Source organism: Peromyscus leucopus, chromosome 1 (genome assembly GCF_004664715.2).
Source record: "Peromyscus leucopus breed LL Stock chromosome 1, UCI_PerLeu_2.1, whole genome shotgun sequence".
NCBI classification, from domain to species: domain Eukaryota; kingdom Metazoa; phylum Chordata; class Mammalia; order Rodentia; family Cricetidae; genus Peromyscus; species Peromyscus leucopus.
The window spans coordinates 192,217,687-192,237,267 of NC_051063.1; the positions used below are offsets into that span (position 1 = coordinate 192,217,687).

General features: G+C 38.8%; 2 pseudogenes; both read left to right on the plus strand.

Annotated features, from left to right (window-relative positions):
- The first annotated feature begins 10,519 nt into the window (after positions 1-10,519).
- Positions 10,520-11,432, plus strand: LOC114688781 (annotated as a pseudogene).
- A 1,251-nt stretch (positions 11,433-12,683) lies between these two features.
- On the plus strand, positions 12,684-13,431 carry LOC114688783 (annotated as a pseudogene).
- Positions 13,432-19,581: the final 6,150 nt, after the last annotated feature.

Genomic DNA, 19,581 nt, shown 5'->3' on the forward strand with positions numbered 1-19,581 from the left:
AGGAAGGGACTGGACCTGCCTGGACTGAGTCTACCAGGTTGATCGCAGTCCTCGGGGGAGGATTTGCCCTGGAAGAAGTGGGAAGGGGGGGTGGGCTGGAGGTAAGTGTAGGGTGTGGGAGGGGGGAGAATAGGGAAACCTGTTGCTGATATGTAGAACTGAACGGTATTGTAAAATAAAAAAAATAAAAAATAAAGATAAAAAAAGATAGAAAGCAGGCTGACCAAACCATGAGGACTTACCAGCAAGGAGCATTTTTTTACAGCTTCTACATCAACATCTGCCTCCAGTTTCTGCCATGTTTGAGTTCCTGTCCTTATTTCATTCAGTACTGACACTGATATGGAAGCATAAACCAAATGAACCCTTCCCTCCCCAAGTTGCTTTTACTCATAATTTTCTTTAATGGCAATATTAATACTAAGAGGGTATGCTGAGGTAACAGCTCTTCAATATTTTTATCCAGTTTACTGGAGGATTTCCATTTGTTAACTCAGCAAAGTCCTTCCAACTGACTGGCAGTGATCTTACTTCATTAGGCTAGGAGCCCAAAATGGGGATATGAACCTCCTATTCACCCATTAGCCCATTCAGAATTCCCAAGATCCCTACAGTCTGATCCCTAGGATCCTCCACTGGGTATTAAGAAAAAACTCACACCTGCTTTTCCTGGCCCACACCTCTCACTTTGGAGCTACCCAGAGTACTTAATTGTGCTTGTCTGATGTGGTGATATTGTGTTCCCCAATATATTGTGCACACTAATAAACTTATCTGGGGTCAAAAAACAGAATAGCTACTAGATATAAACGGCAGAAAATGGTGGCACACACACCTTTAATCCTAGCATTCCAAAGGCAGAGATCCATCTGGATCTCTATGAGTTCAAAGTCACACTGGAAACAGCTAGGCATGGTGACACACATCTTTAATGCCAGGAAGTGATGGCAGGAAGCAGAAAGGCATGCAAGGCATGAGGGCCAGGAACTAGAGCTGGCTAAACTTTTAGACTTTTGAACAACAGTACAGCTGAGATCCATTCCGATGAGGACACAGAGGCTTCCAGTTTGAGGAAACCAGATCAGCTGAGGAACTGTCAAGGTGAGGAAGCAGTGTCTGGTTCTGTTTCTCTGATCGTTCAGCATTCACCCCAATATCTGGCTCCTGACTTTGTTTTTATTAATAAGAACTTTTATGATTCGTGTTACAGTCCAAAGCCTTCCATCCCCCCTAAAATGACCAGAACACCCAAGTATGCCACTCACACCTCCCTTTCCAGCAAGTTTCATTACTCATCCAAGACTACACACATTCTTCTTCTCTCATGGGAACACCCCGAAGTCTTAATCTCTTTGTTCTAGGACCATGTTCCTCCTTCTCCATGCACAGCTCTCCTAAATATTTCCTCCAGCTACAGCTCAGTACATTTACCTTTGTTTCTTTTCTATCAATAATTACTTAAATTATTGCAAATCCAGTCAAAGACCTTGTTCCACCTCTTATTGCTCCTCTATACTCATAAAATCCACAATGTCCCTGTACTCTTCTTGATGTGTAATAAATTTCTCCTGCTCCCTTTCCATACATGGCCACAAAAAAGCAATGATAGCTGCCAGTCAGGGGCTATTATCTCCCTAGATATATGCCTCACCAGGACCTGTTCAAACAATTAAGGAACATGGTGAGGCTCCTGGTCCAGTGACTTCAGATATGAGGGAGTAAGTGACATGAAGAAGAAGGACTGCAATAGAGCCTGCAGCCCTAATCATAGCAAGAGAAGCAAAAGAGGGAAAACATCATAAAACTAATGAATGATGGGTATAGGAGAGGAAGAATACTATTCCAAACCCTTCAGTTATATATATGGACTCTCTCTGTTCAAGTATTTCAACGCAGAGAAAATTATTAAATATTAATTTTTGCCAATGTAAAAATGGTTGTTCATTTTCTTAATATTGAGGTTTAAAACTTCATTGAAATAAGTCAAGACAAACTCTTTAAACAGAGATACAATTTTGAGAAAATTTCATTCTGCTATTTAACTGATCGTTTAAGTTTTCTTAGAATTTATTTTCAAAAGCAACTTATTTCATTGGAAGAAGAGGCAAAATGTTGTTGATCTTTCTTGGCTTAAGAAAGGACGATCCTGTTAAAAAAATCTTCAGTGGACAGATTGTAATGACTTCCAGACCAGGAAAATGAAGTTTATAGTCAAAATACTGGTTTCTTTGAATGTGAGTGCCCCATGTCCTACTTCCCGAAATTCTTCTGGTCCTGTTCACATGCACTGCCTTTTTCCTTGTTATGAATTTTTAAAATACTTACATCATCTACATTTCCCTTCCATACTGATAATTCTCTAAGACTTCTATAATTTTGTGGCTAGCTGAGTCCTGGACATTTCTGCTGGAATGCCTAACAGTGATGACCAACCTCAAAGTCTAAGAGTAACTTGGTTTGCTTTGTGACATGTTATTTCCAAACAGACTTCCCCAGATCTGGTGATGGAAATACTGAACATTATATGGCTTTCAAAAACTTAGTATACATTTAAGATATTAGATGTATATCACCTACCGCAATATTTATAAGTGTTTCATTTCATGTGGTATTGGACAATTATGTTTATTTAAATTGAGTAAGAAAATACAAGGTGGGGTGAGTTTAATGAGAATGGTCACCATAAGCTCATATATTTACACGCTTAGTTCCTAGTTGAACGATTCCCAAAGGATTAAAAGGATTAGGAGGTGTGGTCTTCTTGGTGGAAGTATAAAATTGTTGAAGGAAGTATGTTACAGGGCATGAGTTTTGAGCTCTCAAAAGCTTACTCCAGACTCAGTGTCTCTCTTTCTCCCTACCTACTCCCTAAAAATCAGGATGGAAATCTCTCAGCTACTTCTCCAGGACCACACCTCTATTCTTTCCAGCACATTCTCCACCATGATAATGGACTAATACTCTGATGTTGTAAGCAAGCCCCCTATGAAGTGCTTTATTTTCTGTAAGTTTCCTGAGTGATGGTACCATTTCACAACAGTAGAATAGTGACTAAGTCCCCCCACCTGCAGTTTATCCAAGAGATCTTAATAATTTCCCCTTCCTGGAGTCCTCCATGCCTGACACTCTTAGGGTCCCCCTTTTTACCTAGCTTCTCTGGGCTTGTGGACTGTATCCTGGTTATCCTTTGCTTTGCATCTAATCTCCACTTATGAGTGAGTACATACAGTGTTTGTCTTTCTGGATCTGGGTTACCTCACTCAGGATGATTTTTTTCTAGTTCCATCCAATTGCCTACAAATTTCATGTCATCATTTTTTATCACTGACTAATACTCCATCTTGTAAATATAACAGTTTCTTTATCCATTCTTTAGTTGAGGGGCATCTAGGTTGTTACCAGGTTCTGGCTATTATGAATAATGCTACTATGAACATAGTTGAACAAGTGCCCTTGTGGTATGATTGAGCATCTTTTGAGTATATGCCTAATAGTGTTATTACTGGGTGTTGGTAGGTTGATTCACAATTTTCTGATAAATCCTCATACTGATTTCCAAAGTGGCTATACAAGTTTGCACTTCCACCAGCAGTGGAGGAGTGTTCCCTTACCCATATCCTCTCCAATGTAAGCTGTCCTCAGTGTTTTTTTTTATCTTAGCCATCTTATAGATGTAAGATGTTAGCTCACACTCATTTTGATTTGCATTTCCATGATGGCTAAGGATGTTGAGCAATTCCTTAAATGTCTTTTGAACACTTGAAATTCTTCTATTGAAAATTCTCTGATTAGATCTGTACCCCATTTTTAATTGGATTATTTGATATTTTGATATCTAGTTTCTTGAGTTCTTTGTATATTTTGGACAAGAGCATTAGTGAATGGGATGGTTGAGCTGGGGGAGGGTTGGAGTAGGAGAGCAATGAAATAGATATCTTAATAGAGGGAGCTAGTATGGTGTTAGCTAGAAACCTGGTGATAGGGAAATTCCCAGAATCTACAAGGATGACCCCAGGTAAGACTACTACCAATGATGGAGAGGGTGACTGAACATGCCTATATCAGTAATCAGATCAGGGAATAACCTAACTGTCATCATAGAGCCTCCATCCAGTAAATGATGTAGCAGATGTAGAGATCCAAGGCAAAGCACCAGGTAGAGATCCAGGAGTCCAGTAAAAGAAAATGAGGGAATATATGAGCAAGGAAGGGTCAAGATCATGATGGGAAATTCTACAGAGAAAACTGAACCAAGCTCCTGGAAATTCACTAACTCTAGTCCAACAACTGTGGAGCTTGCATGGGACCAAACAAGGCCCTTTGCCTGTTGAAGACAGTTATATAGCTTGGTCTTTTTGAAGGACCCTTGGAAGTGTGATCAGAATCTATCCCTGGTGCATGAACTGGCTTGACAGAGCCCATTCTCTATGGTGGGTTGCCTTGCTCAGCCTCGATGCAGGGGTGAAGGGTTTGGTCCTGAGTCAAGTGAATGTACCAAGCCCTGTTGACTCCTTACCTTTTTTGAGGAGTGGATGGGGATGGGTTAGGGAGGATGTGGGGCAGGGGAGTTGGGGGAGGGATGGGAGAGGGAACGTCGTTGGTGTGTAAAATTTAAATAAATAAAAAAATAATAGAATAGTGACTAAGGGATGTATGTTCAAATTTACTTTAACAGGTAAAATAAAATGGTAATAGGTCTTATTCTTACCTGGTATGCTTCTATAGATTCAATATTTACTTCCTGTTGTGTTGTCAGATTTCCAGCAATTCTGTTCAAACACCAAGGCCTCTTTCCCCTTACCTATTCCCATCAACTGCAGCATCAACATCTTCATTTTACTCCTTTTCCTCAACCTGGAACTTTCCCCTCAGCTGCCAGCTAAAGGCTTTTTTTTCAGGCTATATTTCTCTGGAATTGCAGTGTTATTCTTGAATTCTGTGATGTCTTAAAAAGCTAGACAAAATTGGTTGACCCTAAGAGTCTTCTTCTACCAGATTAATAGGGTGGACAATTCTAAGTTTTTTGAGAGTCTCTTAGCCCCTCATCATATTTGGCTTACACCATCCTCCCTCAGTGATTGTGATGCCTTCAGGGGTTAACCTGTCTTCCTCACCCCAGGACACTATTGACTATTAGAACTACAAGTGCTGTAGATATTTTCATGACATCTATAAACCAAATGTGCCTTCAACTGAGATGTAGATAATTTGTAGATAACATGCCTGTCAAGACAATAGTATTTTCTGCATAATGCACAAATTATTTTCTGTGATTTTAATGTATCTTGTTTTACTCAAATCATTATGAGAACTGTCTTTTCCTGTAATAACTGTAGCAGCTTTCTGTGTTTCTAACTCATTTTATGGAATTAATAAAACCTAGAGAGGTCTGCAACAACAGGGATTTCAGGTGGGTAGGAAGTAATGGTGGTCTGGATTTTATCTATATTGTTTGTTTGTCTAAAATTCTCTAAGGGGGATAGACAGACAATTAAATTTTCAACCTTAAATTTATGTGTCTTCATTAAATGATAGAAAAGAAATTCTCCTTATTTTCTCAGGAAAAAAATGACAGTATCTTCTCTGGTTCAATTCAGTGCTTTTAGGAGAAGGTAGTACTGGGCCATGTGATATATAATGCATAAAGGTGAGGTCATTTTGAGGAAAGATTGCATATATAGAATTCTCTAGGAAAGGGCATCATTCCTAATTCTAGTCATTGCTGAGATATAGCTGTAACATTTCACAGCATGTGTAAAAATTTCTAGTGTATTTTCACTCAGTTTGCAAAGAATAAAACAAAGACTATGATTTCTAGTGTGGATTGCAATGCCATGTATTTCTTTTTCTTTTAGTTATTCACTGGAAATTCCATACACCTAACTGACTGTGTTCCTTCTTTTAGTTAATCTAAAAGGAGCAACACCCAGATCAAAATTTAACAATTTACTTGTTTATTTAGAAGAACCTAGAGAATATTTGTCCCACAGGAAAAAAATGTACAAACTTCTATTGTAAGAATCTAACACATGAGATTTTGATATTCAATGCACCTTCCCTCAAAGTGGGGATCAGGGATCCCGAAGACATAAGAGCCTGTCCAAACACTGTCTCATTGGATACACTCACAAGATAGTCTTCAGTAATTAGCAACTGTAAAAGTTTCAGAATGTTCTTGGATCCCAAAGCAAGTGCTGTCATTGCCACTGCAGGTGAGATGAAGATTGCAGTTCTGAAGGGAGTTGAGGTCGCAGATCTATGGACATTTATCTCAGGGTTGGCCTGCATCCCACTTCAATAGTGTTGGCTGTGATGTCAGGAGCTGCACACTGAACTGCACATTCTTAAATGGGAACAGTTCAGGTAAGCATTTAATTTTTAGTCTCAAACTCAGAGAAAGTCAAAAGAGGGAGTCTGTTAAATGTTCACATCAGGAAACAGGATTCTGTATAGGAACAGAACAGTGATAATTTTGTCAATGACTAGGAATATTTTCTTAGATATTAACAGAGTTACTAAGAAAAATGCTACTGACTTTGTACTAATTCCTAATGTAGCAAGATCTTCTCTTAGGCAGTCTACAGGATACTGCAAATTGCAATGAAATCTGATGTTGAAGGCTCATAAGAAATTGTTAAATATTTCATTTATATTTCCATCTCCTTATCATTTACGTGAAACATCAACTAATTTTACAGTGTAACATTCACAGAATCTGGTACAAGACTCAATGTTGATAGCAATATTACTACTGAACGATGAAATTCATCTAATCCTGCATGTGCATAAATTAAAAAACAAACAGTATCTGCACTTCTTCAGGAGTATAACACCTTTCTGGGCAGCACTGCAACCACAACTGGATAAAGAGCTGTGTCTGTCCTAAAAGTCAATGGTGATCACCATCGTGGCTTTGTTTCTGTTTACCTGGGCTATACAATGTACAGGTGAATTTGACATTGCCATTGTTAGTCCTATACAATACTGATATGGGACAACTCTCTCTTTTGTTATTTCTCCTTGCTTAGTGATATTCTGGTCTGACTAATATCTCAGGATAGGTTTTCCAATTTCTATTGCTGATGCTGCTGGAACTTAGAACCTTATGCACGACTGGTAGGAATATAACCATCAGGTTGCATCTACACTCAATACTTACCTTTTTGCATTCAATTCACAGATTTCATAAGATTTCATATTCATCACATTCTATGTATATGATATTATTTTGGTGTCATTCATAAGTCTTGATTTATTAATAATAGTTTGAGTTGACCTAGGGATTAGTAAATAAAGCTTTTAAAATAAAATGGCTTGCACCTTCACATCTTTTATGTGTACATGTGTGCCTCTATCTGCATGCAGGTGCTCTTTCTTGTTCATGTGGAAAGGTACTTTTGTGGGACGGCTTCCTTGGGTAATTTTTCAGACATGTTTTATGTTCTTCTATTTGAGAAGTGCCTTTTGCTTATCAAGTAGTCTCAGAGTATGTTAGTCTTTCTATTAAGCCAGCCCTCCACACCTTTCCAAAATCCCTCAGTGTTCATCCTAGAAATGCAGATCAGCACAGTCAAAATTTTATGTGAATTCTGGAGACTGAATACAGTTCCTATCTGGTAAGGAAAGAACTGAAAGTGATTAATGAAATCCTCAGTTTTTAATACTTTAATGTGTAGGCCACACTCAAGTATTAATTTTCACATTTTATACCAGATACAGAAAGTAACATTGATCAATAATTTATTTAAGAGATAATTTAGTAATTTATCCCCTTGAAATATATACATATGTCTGGTGGAAAAATATATTTTGTGTCTCTGCTATGCTTATCAAAACTGACTCAGACCTAGGCAGTTTTTGTGATATTAGAACACTATTTGTAATATTAGAACACTATTTGAGCATAGCCTTTAATATACTGCCAGTGGTTGAGTACAAGTTATGAAAAGAAACATAGTATAGTTTGAGCACTAAAGACTATGACAGACATACCACTGCAGATCAAAAATTTTGCTTTAATTCTGGCCATGTTCGTAATCTCAAGTTTCTCCACTGCCCACATGGCATTATTAATTTTGATGGTGATTTTCCAAATATTCTGTGTAGTCTTGTATTTTCAAATCAGAGAAATTCATTTTGTACAACAAATTGTTATTCAAACCATAGAAGTTATAAAATGAGCAGCATTGTAACAGTGATTCAAAGATTGTCACTTTTATGCATTTTTCAGTTTATGTCTGGAAAGCCCCTAAACACAACAAAACCTTTAGTAATTATGTTTTATAATTTGATATGATATAACAAATGCTATGGCTGCTTCTTGTGAAGAATCCCTTGACTCCCAAGAAAAATATCAGTCACGGGGAAATGACAGAGTGCCTCTAGGCTTGGAAGAGCCAGGAGTGGTGGACAGGTCTCAGGGCAAACATGGATGCTTGATTGATTAACCTTTTCTCATCATCTCTTCCTTGCTTCACTTACTGAGGGTTCAGGTCCTTATTTCTGATTCTTAAACATAGGGTGCATAGTGCTGCTCCACATTGTCTTCCAGGTAGCTCCAAGACCTTGTCACCATTTATGTCACAACAAATATCAATGAATTTGTGATTTTATTTATATCTTAACTGATCTTAAATGACAGTTACCTCATTATGTCCCACATAGAACAAAATACAAAACATTAGCTTGTTGTGTCAATATCAGGAAACCTAACATGAAAGCAGGAGAGTGTCAGAACACACTAATCCCTTCTGCAATACAGAGAAAGACAATGTTTGAACACACCTGTCCTCCTACAAATGAGATCTTGCCAACTAACTTTCTTTCAATTCCAAGTCATCAGATAAGTAATAGTGTACTACTGGGTTATTTGCAGGAATGAAATTGATCGAACATTGGTTCATATTTCTGCAGTCTTTTTTAAGAGGACAGAGCACTACTTCCATGTGTTGTGACTTCCATGAACTGAAACTTAACGAAGAATTCATATACTTTTTGAGGTATGTTCAATGCATCTGAGTTTTATGAACTGTGGTGATATTGTGTTCCCCAAAATATTGTGCACCCTAATAAAGTTATCTGGGGTCAGAGAACAGAACAGCCACTAGATATAGAGGCCAGAAAATAATGGCACACATGCCTTTAATCCTAGAATTCTGAAGGCAAAGATCTGCCTGGATCTCTGTGAGTTCAAGGCCACACTGGAAAAACCTAGGCATGAGGTGACTCATGCGTTTAATCCCAAGAAGTGATGGCAGAAAGCAGAAAGGTATTTAAGGCGTGAGGACCAAGAACTAGAGCTGGTTAAGCTTTTAGGCTTTTGAGCAGCAGTTCAGCTGGGATCCATTTGGTTGATGAGTCATAGGCTTCCAGACTGAGGAAACAGGATCAGCTGAGGAATTGGCAAGACCCTTTAGGATTCATGCTACATCGAACACACTGCTGATTTCATGTACATCACTGCAAAGATGGCATTGACATGAACACAAGTGAACAACAGTACTGATGAATTCATATATGTGTGAATTTCTGTGCTTTCAAACTATTGCTTAAATGCAAATTCTGAGCAGCGTGTATGAATATTCCTCCAAAAAAGTAAAGTCATACATGTTTTGCCTACACACTGACTTTCATTTGGGAATTGGATGAAGGAATGTGAACACCACCAGAAGTTCTTGAAATTCTGGCATATATTGATCCTTACTAATTGCTATCAAAAACAAATTTTATTTTACATTTCTATTGATTGATGACACCATAATTTGCACCAAAAACTGGTGGAATTCTTCCCCTATTTATTTTTCCTTTGACACAGTGTTTGCAAAATTTCTGTTGGAATGGATCACATATTTTCACTCAATTGTGCATTACAAACCCTCACAGAGAACCCGTCCTCTCCCAACACTCTCCTCACACTAACTGTAATGATTTAGACATGAGTAAGAATATATGTGTTTGTGAAATAGGATGATATTTTTCACTCTTAATGTAACCATATTAAAATTATAACTTGAACACAGTAATTAGTACTATTTAACTGACGAATGAACAAAATTTTGCTGGTTCTATCCTTTTTATTTTTCTGTTTAAATTAAGACAAAAATGAACTCACAATGGATTTCTTTAAAGGAGAATAAGATGACAGAAGACTTTTTCTTCAATATGGGTAGACATGTTAAATTCAGTTTCCTTCTTAATTGTAATTCACAGATCGTTGTTCTCCTAGGATAACTTTGCAATATTTTTAAATTTGATTTTTTAAGAAATAAAATGAAAATCCTCTCTCTTATAATGTGCATCTGAAGACATCAGCAGTTACACTGAAAGTTCTTATGCATGTCAAGATGACTTTGAGTTGGAATTTGGAAAGGTCTTGCACTGCTGTCCACACAGGGTTTCTAGAATTGAGCTAATGTGACTTCCTTAGTTTACTCCACTGCTTCATGTATACAAAGTTCATCACTTTACTCTCAAAAATGACTGTGGGAGTATTTTGAAGTAAAAGATGCTCATTGACGAAATGGACTCCAGGAATTTGGCAATAGGAATAATATTCTTATCACAGAGTACAGTGGGAATACTGTGAAAATTTTCTCTTCTTTTTGACTATCTAGTCTTTTACCAAAACAAAAAGAAGTTAAAGCCAATGGATTTGATTCTCATGCACATGATTATGGTCAATTCCTTGATCCTTCTAATTAAAGGATCATCCAACACGCTGGCAGCTTTTGGTATGAAACAATTCTTCAATGACTGGAGCTATCAACTCTTTCTGTATATTCTTAGAGTTTTGAGGAGCATGTCCATTGTCACGACCTGCCTCTTGAGTGTCTTCCAGGTGTTCACCATCAGCCATGAGAACTCCTGTTGGAAAAAACTTAAAGTCAAGTCTTCTTGGGACATTGGTCTCTATATTTCTGTGTGTTGGATTTTTTACATCATGGTAAATGTCATTTTCCCAGTGTATATAGCTATAAAAGGTATTAGAAAAAAACATAACAAAAGAGAAAAATTTTGAACACTATACTGTTGTAGGTCATGACAAAATCACAGTCTCCTTATATTTAGCTTTTTTTATGCTTCCTGAAGTTCTGTTTTCTGTCCTCATCACCTGCTCCAGCAGCTCCATGATTGCCAATCTTTGCAGGCACAAGCACCAAGTCCAATACATTCACAGCACTCATGTTTCCCACAGAAGATCCATGGAGTCCAAAGCAACCTACAACATCTTGGCCCTAGTGTCCATCTTTCTGGCTTTTTATACCTTCTCCGCAATCTTACATGTTTGTGCTTCTCTAACATATGATAAAAGTTCATTGTTGGTGAACATCACAGCAATCTTAACACTATGTTTTCCTATTTTGGGCCCCTTCATCCTTAGAGCCAGGACTTTACCCTGTCCAGTCAATGCTTTCTATGGAAAAAGGATATAAAACTGTCAAGGTGATTATAACAATATAACTATAGACTTTTACAGAAAATCAAATATTTTCAATTAATACACAATGCTGTAAATACGTTGCACTGATTGGTTGATAAGTAAAATGCTGATTGGCCAGTAGCCAGGTAGGAAGTATAGATGGGATAAGCAGAGAAGGAGAATTCTGAGAAAAGGAAGGCTGGGTGAGAATATGTAAGCCTGCCATCCACTGAGCAACATGTAATGGCCCACAGGTAAGGCCACAGAACACGTGGTGACAGACAGATTAACAAAAATGGGCTGAGTTTAAATGTAAGAGCTAGTCAGTAGTTAGCCTCAACTAATGGTTGAGAAGTTTTAGTTAATATAAGCCTCTGTGTGTTTACTTCAGTCGGAGCAGCTGCAGGACTGGCTGGTGAGAGACATTTGTCCTGACCATGGGCCAGGCAGGACACAGAAAAACTTCCAGCTATAAACAGTAGCTAAGCTATTTGGACATAGGCCTTTTGATATTTTAATTGACATTTTTGTTGCCTTTCCTTGTGACAGACTGTCTTGAGGAAGACATGCTCAATATATTTTCCCCAATTTGTCATCAGGTAGACAGATACATAGTATCTTGGCTGCTCTAAACATTTCATAGTTTGAGTGTAACTAGCCCATGTAATCTCACAAGTGGCACCATTAAAAAGTGTGGCTGTTTTGGAGTGAGAGTAGCAATTTGGAGCAAGTGTGTCACTGCAGGCAGGCATTGCGGTTTTCTGTGCTTGCTTAGAATTCTGCCCAGTAAGTGAGTTGACATCCTGTTGTCTGCAAGAAGTAGGACTCTCCACTACCATTTGCCAGAAGGCTGACATGCTCCCAACATGAAGATAAAGGATTGAACCTCTGAAACTGTAAGCAAGCCACCCCAGTTAAATGTTTTTCCTTTAATGAGTTGTCATGGTCATGGTATCTTTTCGGAGTGATAAAACCCTAAGATAAAAGACATCATAAGGAAGCTACATTCCATGGGCACAAATCTCTGCAAGCACAGTTGCTGATAAAGCCATGAACATTCACTATAGGAAACCTTGCTTAATTCAAAACTGCTCCCCCATACCAACCTCCCAAACTCACTGTCGTTTATAAACCCTTAAACATTTTTGCTGAACCTATTCCAAGTTACAAGGTCCTTCTGCTGTGATCCTTGTAATATCTATTGTCAACCAAGTATGAAAGTAGGTATAGAACTGTCACAGGAGCCCAGCGGAGCGAACACACCATGGCTGCCCTCAACTTGATGGAGGCGGTGAAACACAAGATCCAGGCCGTGCAGCAGCAGGCAGAGGACTCAGAAGACCACATGCAGGTCCTGCAGCTTGAGCTGGGACAGCTAGCACAAGCAGTTCCAGAAACCTGAAGGAGATGTGGCTGCTCTCAAACGCCGCATTCAGCTGCTGGAGGAGGAGCTGGACTGTGCTCAGGAGTGACTGGCCACAATCCTGCAGAAGCAGGAGGAGGCAGAAAATGCAGGAGATGAGCATGAGAGAGGCATGAAGGTGATAGAGAACCGAGCCCTGAAAGACGAGGAGAAGATGGAGGTCCAGGAAATGCCTCTCAAAGAGGCCAAGCACATCGCTGAGGAGGCTGACAGCAAGTACGAGGAGGTAGCATGTAAGTTGGTCATCCTGGAAGGTGAGCTGGAGGGAGAAGAGGAGCGTGCGGAGGTGTCCAAACTAAAGTGTGGTGACCTGGAAGAGGAGTTCAAGAACGTCACTAACAACCTCAAGTCACTGGAGGCTGCTTCTGGAAAGTATTCTGAAAAGGAGGTTGAATATTAAAAAGACATTAAGCTTCTGTCTGACAAGCTGAAGGAGGCTGAGACCCAAGCTGAGTTTGCAGAGAGGACAGTTTCCAAACTGGAGAAGATAATCGGTGACCTGGAAGAAAATCTTGCCCAGGCCAAAGAAGAGAATGTAGGCTTACATCAGACATTGGATCAGACACTAAATGAACTTAAATGTATATAACTCAAACCAGGAGAGTCCTGTTCCAACACCAACATGACTCCAGAGAGTGTGCCATGTCTTCCTCTCTTGTAAGAAGTTCCTCTTGTTACTGTGTCTCCACCTTGCTGGAAATGCCAAGCAGATAATGAATTCATGACCAAATATTTTGTCAAGCTTTGAGTACCACTTAAGTTTCTTTCCTTTTCCTTTCAAATGGCACCAGCTGCTTCAGCTAGTCTTATTCTTAAATTGTGCTTATTCCTAAAATAGGCAGGGAATTTCACACTGAGTGTAGTTGCTTAAGGCTGAGGACATTTGGTTCCTGGGAATTAGTCAGCCCCACACTTTCAAGCACAGGCTCAAGTATCTGATAGTATCTGGTCACCATTGGGGGAAGTTATGGGAGGCTGGGGTTTGTCACAAGAAAAAGTGTAGGAATTTTCCACCTAGAGAAAAAATTAAAAACGGTGTGCTATGGCAACTCAAGCCTGATCACACTGAGTCGGCTCCACACTCCACTGTGCAGAACAAACTTCCTTTAAGCATTCCAAGTGAGGATGCTGGGGTGATTGACCACAAATATATCCTTGATGCTATTCCGTGCACATTTTCCTTTCACACCAAAATTGTTCTCTGAGGAGCAAATGTCTTATTCTGTGACTGGTCTGCTGTGGTCTAATGACATGCTCAGCAAGGAATATGACCAATTCCAAGCCTTTTCAGATCAGTCATGTCAAAGATTGCTAGCAAAGCCAGGCACAGTGGGGCACACCTTTCATCCCAGCACTCGGGAGACAGAGGCAGGTAGATCTCCGTGAGTTTGAGGCCAGCCTGGTCTACAGAGTGAGTTCTAACCCAGCCAGGGTTACATGGTGAGATCCTATCTCAAATAAGAAACAAAAATGCTGTTAGTCATCAATACATTGAGGAGACTGTTTTAATAACAAATGCTGAGCAACAAAAGGCCTCACCAGCAGCAAGGTGATAGAAAAATAAAGTGGTTAAACTTCATCTCCATTGTTCAGGGAACAACAAATTGAAGCTTGACTTTGCCAAGGCTTGAATTCCTTCAGGAATGACACTAGTAAAAGACCAAGAAACTCCTGATTGAACTGGATGTGGAGTATTCTGCAGCCTGCACTTTTTTTTTGCTCTGTTGTAGTTTTTCTTTCTCAGTTAACATCTCAGACTGAAACATTCCACATTCCCCAGCACCATAGGGACAACTCGAGTTTATAATCCTGACTGAAAATCACCTGTTTCTAGCCTATCTGAACACCTGCCCCTCACTCCTATTTATTAAGCATCACACTTCCAGGGAGGTGAACTTTTAGCTAACTGTGCAGTTGAATAAACCTACTCTGTTCTTTAGATTCTTGCAGTTGTATCATATGTAATAATATCACTTTTTCTACATTTTGGTCAAATAAATTTTTACATAAACAAAAACACCCAAAACAAAACAAAAAATAAAGTAGGTATAACATTTGCAAAGGTTCTCAGCAAAACCCATATTTGAAAAAGACTAAGTGTGCCTATATAAGAATTATGACTTCAGATTTATAACCTGAGTTCAAGTATTCCATACCCATCATCTAAATATGCAACAATCTGTCCACCGTTCCTTTTAGATTAGTAAAGAAAGCTTTTTTTCTGTATTCCTCCATCACCAATTATGTAAAACTCCACTCAGTAGAAGACGATGCCTCCTTGTGGTCTTTATTATGGGTAGAGAAGACTGAGTTGGTATCAGGAAGAGAAGACACAATATTGGACCATACTTCAGCTCCCAGCAATGTCAGTGACAACAGGAGTGACAGCTTGAGGTTACTAAATAGTTGTAGAGAGTGACAATGTGCAGCTTATACTTCATATCTTGAAGATAAGACATTTACAAAGAATCGAGACTCTTCACACATTACTGTAAGGGTTCCAAGGATCTGACAAGAGTTGGAAGCTGAGAGCCTAACCTGTAATGATTCACAGCCATTTCTTCTAGTAGATTCCACTTTTTGATGTTTCCATTATATTCTAAAATACTGCTACCTCAATATTCAAGATGTATTTCTTTTGGAGAAAAAAAAGGTTCATACCATATCAGTCAAGGAAATGGAGCCTATTAGGACAGAATGAACAAGGAAGATAAGAATAATATGCATGAAGACTGAAGTATTGTAGGCCAAAGCGTCTGTGTGGGTGACTAGGAACCAGAAGAAAATGACATGTATTGGGCTCCAGGTAGAAGTTTACATTGGTTTTGAGTAATTCAAATGTCTAAAAATTTGGAAAAGCTCCATTATATTTCATCCATATCTTCCTTGTTGCTGGATCCTAAGGGCTCCTGGGGGAGGGTGAAAAGTTGCAGCATCAGGGACACAGACACTGGTAGTCAGTTGAAGACAAACAGGAAACTTGTTTACTCAATAATGGAGAAGGCCTTATTATAACCTCCTCCCAGGACCCAAGGTGTGTCTGAATTTGTTGGAATTGGATGGTCATCTCTCATTTGTAGTGGGTAGCCATGCCAGCTTTGATCTGGAAGTTCCAACCCCCATGAATGGCTACCTATTACACTCATTGACTGGTGATGATTAGGAAATCTGAGAGCAATCAGGTACTCTCACAGCACCTGTTGCTAGGCCTTTAGGTAAGCTCCGGGTTGGCTCATAAGGAAGTACATTGTGTGTATGCATTGGCAACTTTTTTGAGCCAATTTCCTTGAATCTATGGGCCTATCCTACTACAGTGAATGACTGTGGGGTCACCTTTTTCCTCATGGTCTGTTGGCCACCAGTCCATAAGGACAAGGACAATAAGCAATGACAGAGAATTTGTATGGCCTGTGAACATGACAGAGAGATTTCTGGGAGACACCTTCTGTGAGCCTATTCAGCTTTATTCCAGAGTACAGGGAATATATAGAATTAGTTAAGGTAGATGGGGAGGCACATAATTTGCATTAAACAGCACACTCCTATCATAAAACATCTAGTACACATCTTATTTGTCATATAGAGAAGCATGGTCCCATCCTAATGCTTCTAGCATTAGTGACTAATTACAATATGGTCAGAAGGGGAAAGTTTCTGCAGAGAACTGCATCCAGGGTCATACAAGAGATAAGTCAGGCAATTCAGGCCTAAGTCTCCAAATAAGGCCATAAAGATAACAGGAAACCTTCCACCAAGGGGGAAGTGATTTGCTCATGTTGCTGAGCTCAGAGAGAGCTGCCAGGCCATAGTAGACTGCAACCTCCAACCAGCATGGACTCCCAACAAGTGACTATATCAAAAGATTATTTTTCAGATACAGGGGGAGCTGTTATACATATGAACTCACAGTTGTTGTGATGTCACACAAAATACCTATGCAATCTCAAGCCAGACAAAATTCCAGTATGGAATGTGGTAGTAGTCATGACATGTCATCTCTGTCTCAGGAGATATTGATAATTTATGACTTTTGGGAGAAAAATGGTGCATTCTCATGAATAGTGTAGCTCAGAATAAGTTGACAATACTACAGTTGAAAGCCACACATTCAAAAATATATGGGTAGCACAATTGGCCTTGATGAGTTTCCTAAGAATAAGTATACAATGTTCAGTGGCTATGAAATGTAGAAGAGTTTGGGGAGAGGAGTAAGAAAGATTAAAGTTCAATGAAATGTATTATCATAAACTTACAAAATGATAATAAATAATTCTGATAATGGAAAAGAAATAAGAAAAAATAAAGCTATAACATGGGGGTATTGAAGACTGATGGGCTGCTGTGATCCTCATAACACTCATTGAGTTCTGGGATCATTGCTCATTGAAGAACCTGACTATTTCGTAATTTATCACAAAGGCTGTAGTATTGGCATATAGATGCTAAAAAACTACTACAATAGTGCTCCTTGTATTGGTACATATAAAGATGAAAATCTGCTGCCAGTGGCACTAAGGATATTTATCTCCAATCTCTGTAACACAATACTTATATGTGTCAGTGGACATGGCCACTTAACAGTGGCAGCAGACAGAGAAACACATTATATCAGGCAATTAATATAGTCCTACAATCTTGTGTAAAAGTGAAAGAGAGTTGTATACTTCTCATATCTCTGTTTCTATTGGCAGTGTAGGAAAATATATTTGAACACTAGATACATAGGAGACTGCTATAGATACAATGCTCTCCTCTCAGTCTCAGACTGGCCATCTACTGGTATGTTGGCTTCATATGCTGGAGCCTGATACAGAAGGGTGACTCAAATGCTGTCAGAACCAAAGGCAATAAAAAAAACTATGGGTATAGACTGCTGGAAGGAGAACCAATTATCACTGAGATACCTGAAGTGTTATCAATCATAGATGTAGAAGTGCCCATTTGTTCAGCTACACTAACTATTTTAAAAATAAAAAATGTCTGAATTAAAATTGCATGCCAACAACTGCTGCCTGCTTTCAAAAACATTGTTCATTTTAAATATCCTAGGTGCTACGTATTAGTGATAATTATAAAGTCATCAAATCTACCATCACCTAAGAGATAAGCCATACATCCTTGTGAGAGACTTTCTCCTTAGGCTCAGATGTGCCTGTGAAATATGGTTTTTAATTGCATAATCAAGTAGGAAAGCCCATCCCATAAATGAAATAGAACCATGCAAATTTAATTTTTAAATAACAATTTTATTATTATTTAAATTGTCACACATGTGGGCAATATTCTGAATATATTCCTATTCCCCACTCCTCAACACGTGTACTGTTTTTAAACAATTGAATCCAGCTGGTGATGTCCATATAGTTAGGACTGTGGGATCATCCACTGGGGCTTAAACAACCATCTAGATGTCACAAACTACAAATAAAAGTTACTGTCCGTATCCTAGCAGCCACCAATTGCCAATTGCTATTCAGTTAAGTGTGATACCTTGGGAGTCTATTGACCATTCACATTGGAATTGTTAAATGACTTGATCTTATCCAGGTTTTAAGCAGGTAACCACAGCTGCCAATCATTTGTGAGTTCAATATACATGAAATGAGCTGCAGACAGCATTTTAAAGCATTCATTATTTTTCACTTCTCAGTTCTCATGATTTTTTCTTTAACTTCAATGATGATATCTCTGATTCTTGGAGTGTAGGGTGTGATATATAGATATAGATAAAGATAAAGATATAGGTATAATTATAGATATATAGACATAGAGATACAAAGGTATATAGATAGATGATAGGTAGATAAATCAATAGATAGATAGAGATAAATAGATAGATCACCCCACAGATATATGTGTGTGTATGTGTGTTTGTGTCTATGTATGTTGTATGGGGCTGTGTGTCTCTGTGTGTGTCTGAGTGTGTATCCCATCTAGGGTTGGTCACTCACAATGGTCATGAATTCTTAACACTTTTGATCACTGTCTCCTTTAATCACTGCAGACTGAATTAAGCAACTTCATTCACCAATGTTTAGAGCAGCATAACTCTCTAGATATAAACATATAAATTAAGAAGAAATTTTTCACAACCTTCTGGATTCATGAAAATTCATAAAAGCCTTCAGAGTTCTCTTTCTTTCTCCAATGACTGCTAAAATCTAATTTTCACAGTTAGGTTCTTGCAATGTGAAGTTTTTAAGTATAATTAATATCACTTTCAATGTGTTAGGAGTAGGGCAAAAGAAAATGATTCAAGGCTCACTCAAGATCTGAGCACAGAATTGGCAGATTTAGAAAGGGTTCCTGACATCCAATAAAGCCTGCAAACCGAGGCTGAGACAACACATGGATACATGGCTCACCCCTCCATACCAGTTTCATGATCCATGATTTCAGGTACTTGTGATCTACCTTGGGTCTTGTGAAAAATCTTAGAAGTAAAGACTGTTTCTGTGTGGTGTGTTATTTTTTAATTAATTAATTTATTTTATTAAGGAATATTTTATTAATTTTCCATACCAATCACAAATCCCTCTCTCTTCCCTCCTCCCACACCTCCAACTATCACCCAACCCACCTCCCCATTCCCTCCTGCAACAAGGTAAGGCTTCTCCTGGGGAGTCAGCAGAGGATGGTCTATTCAATAGAGACAGGTCCAAGCCCTCCTCCCTACAAAAGGCTGTGCAAGGTGTCCCACCATAGGTATTGGGTTCCATGCCTGATGATGCACCAGGGA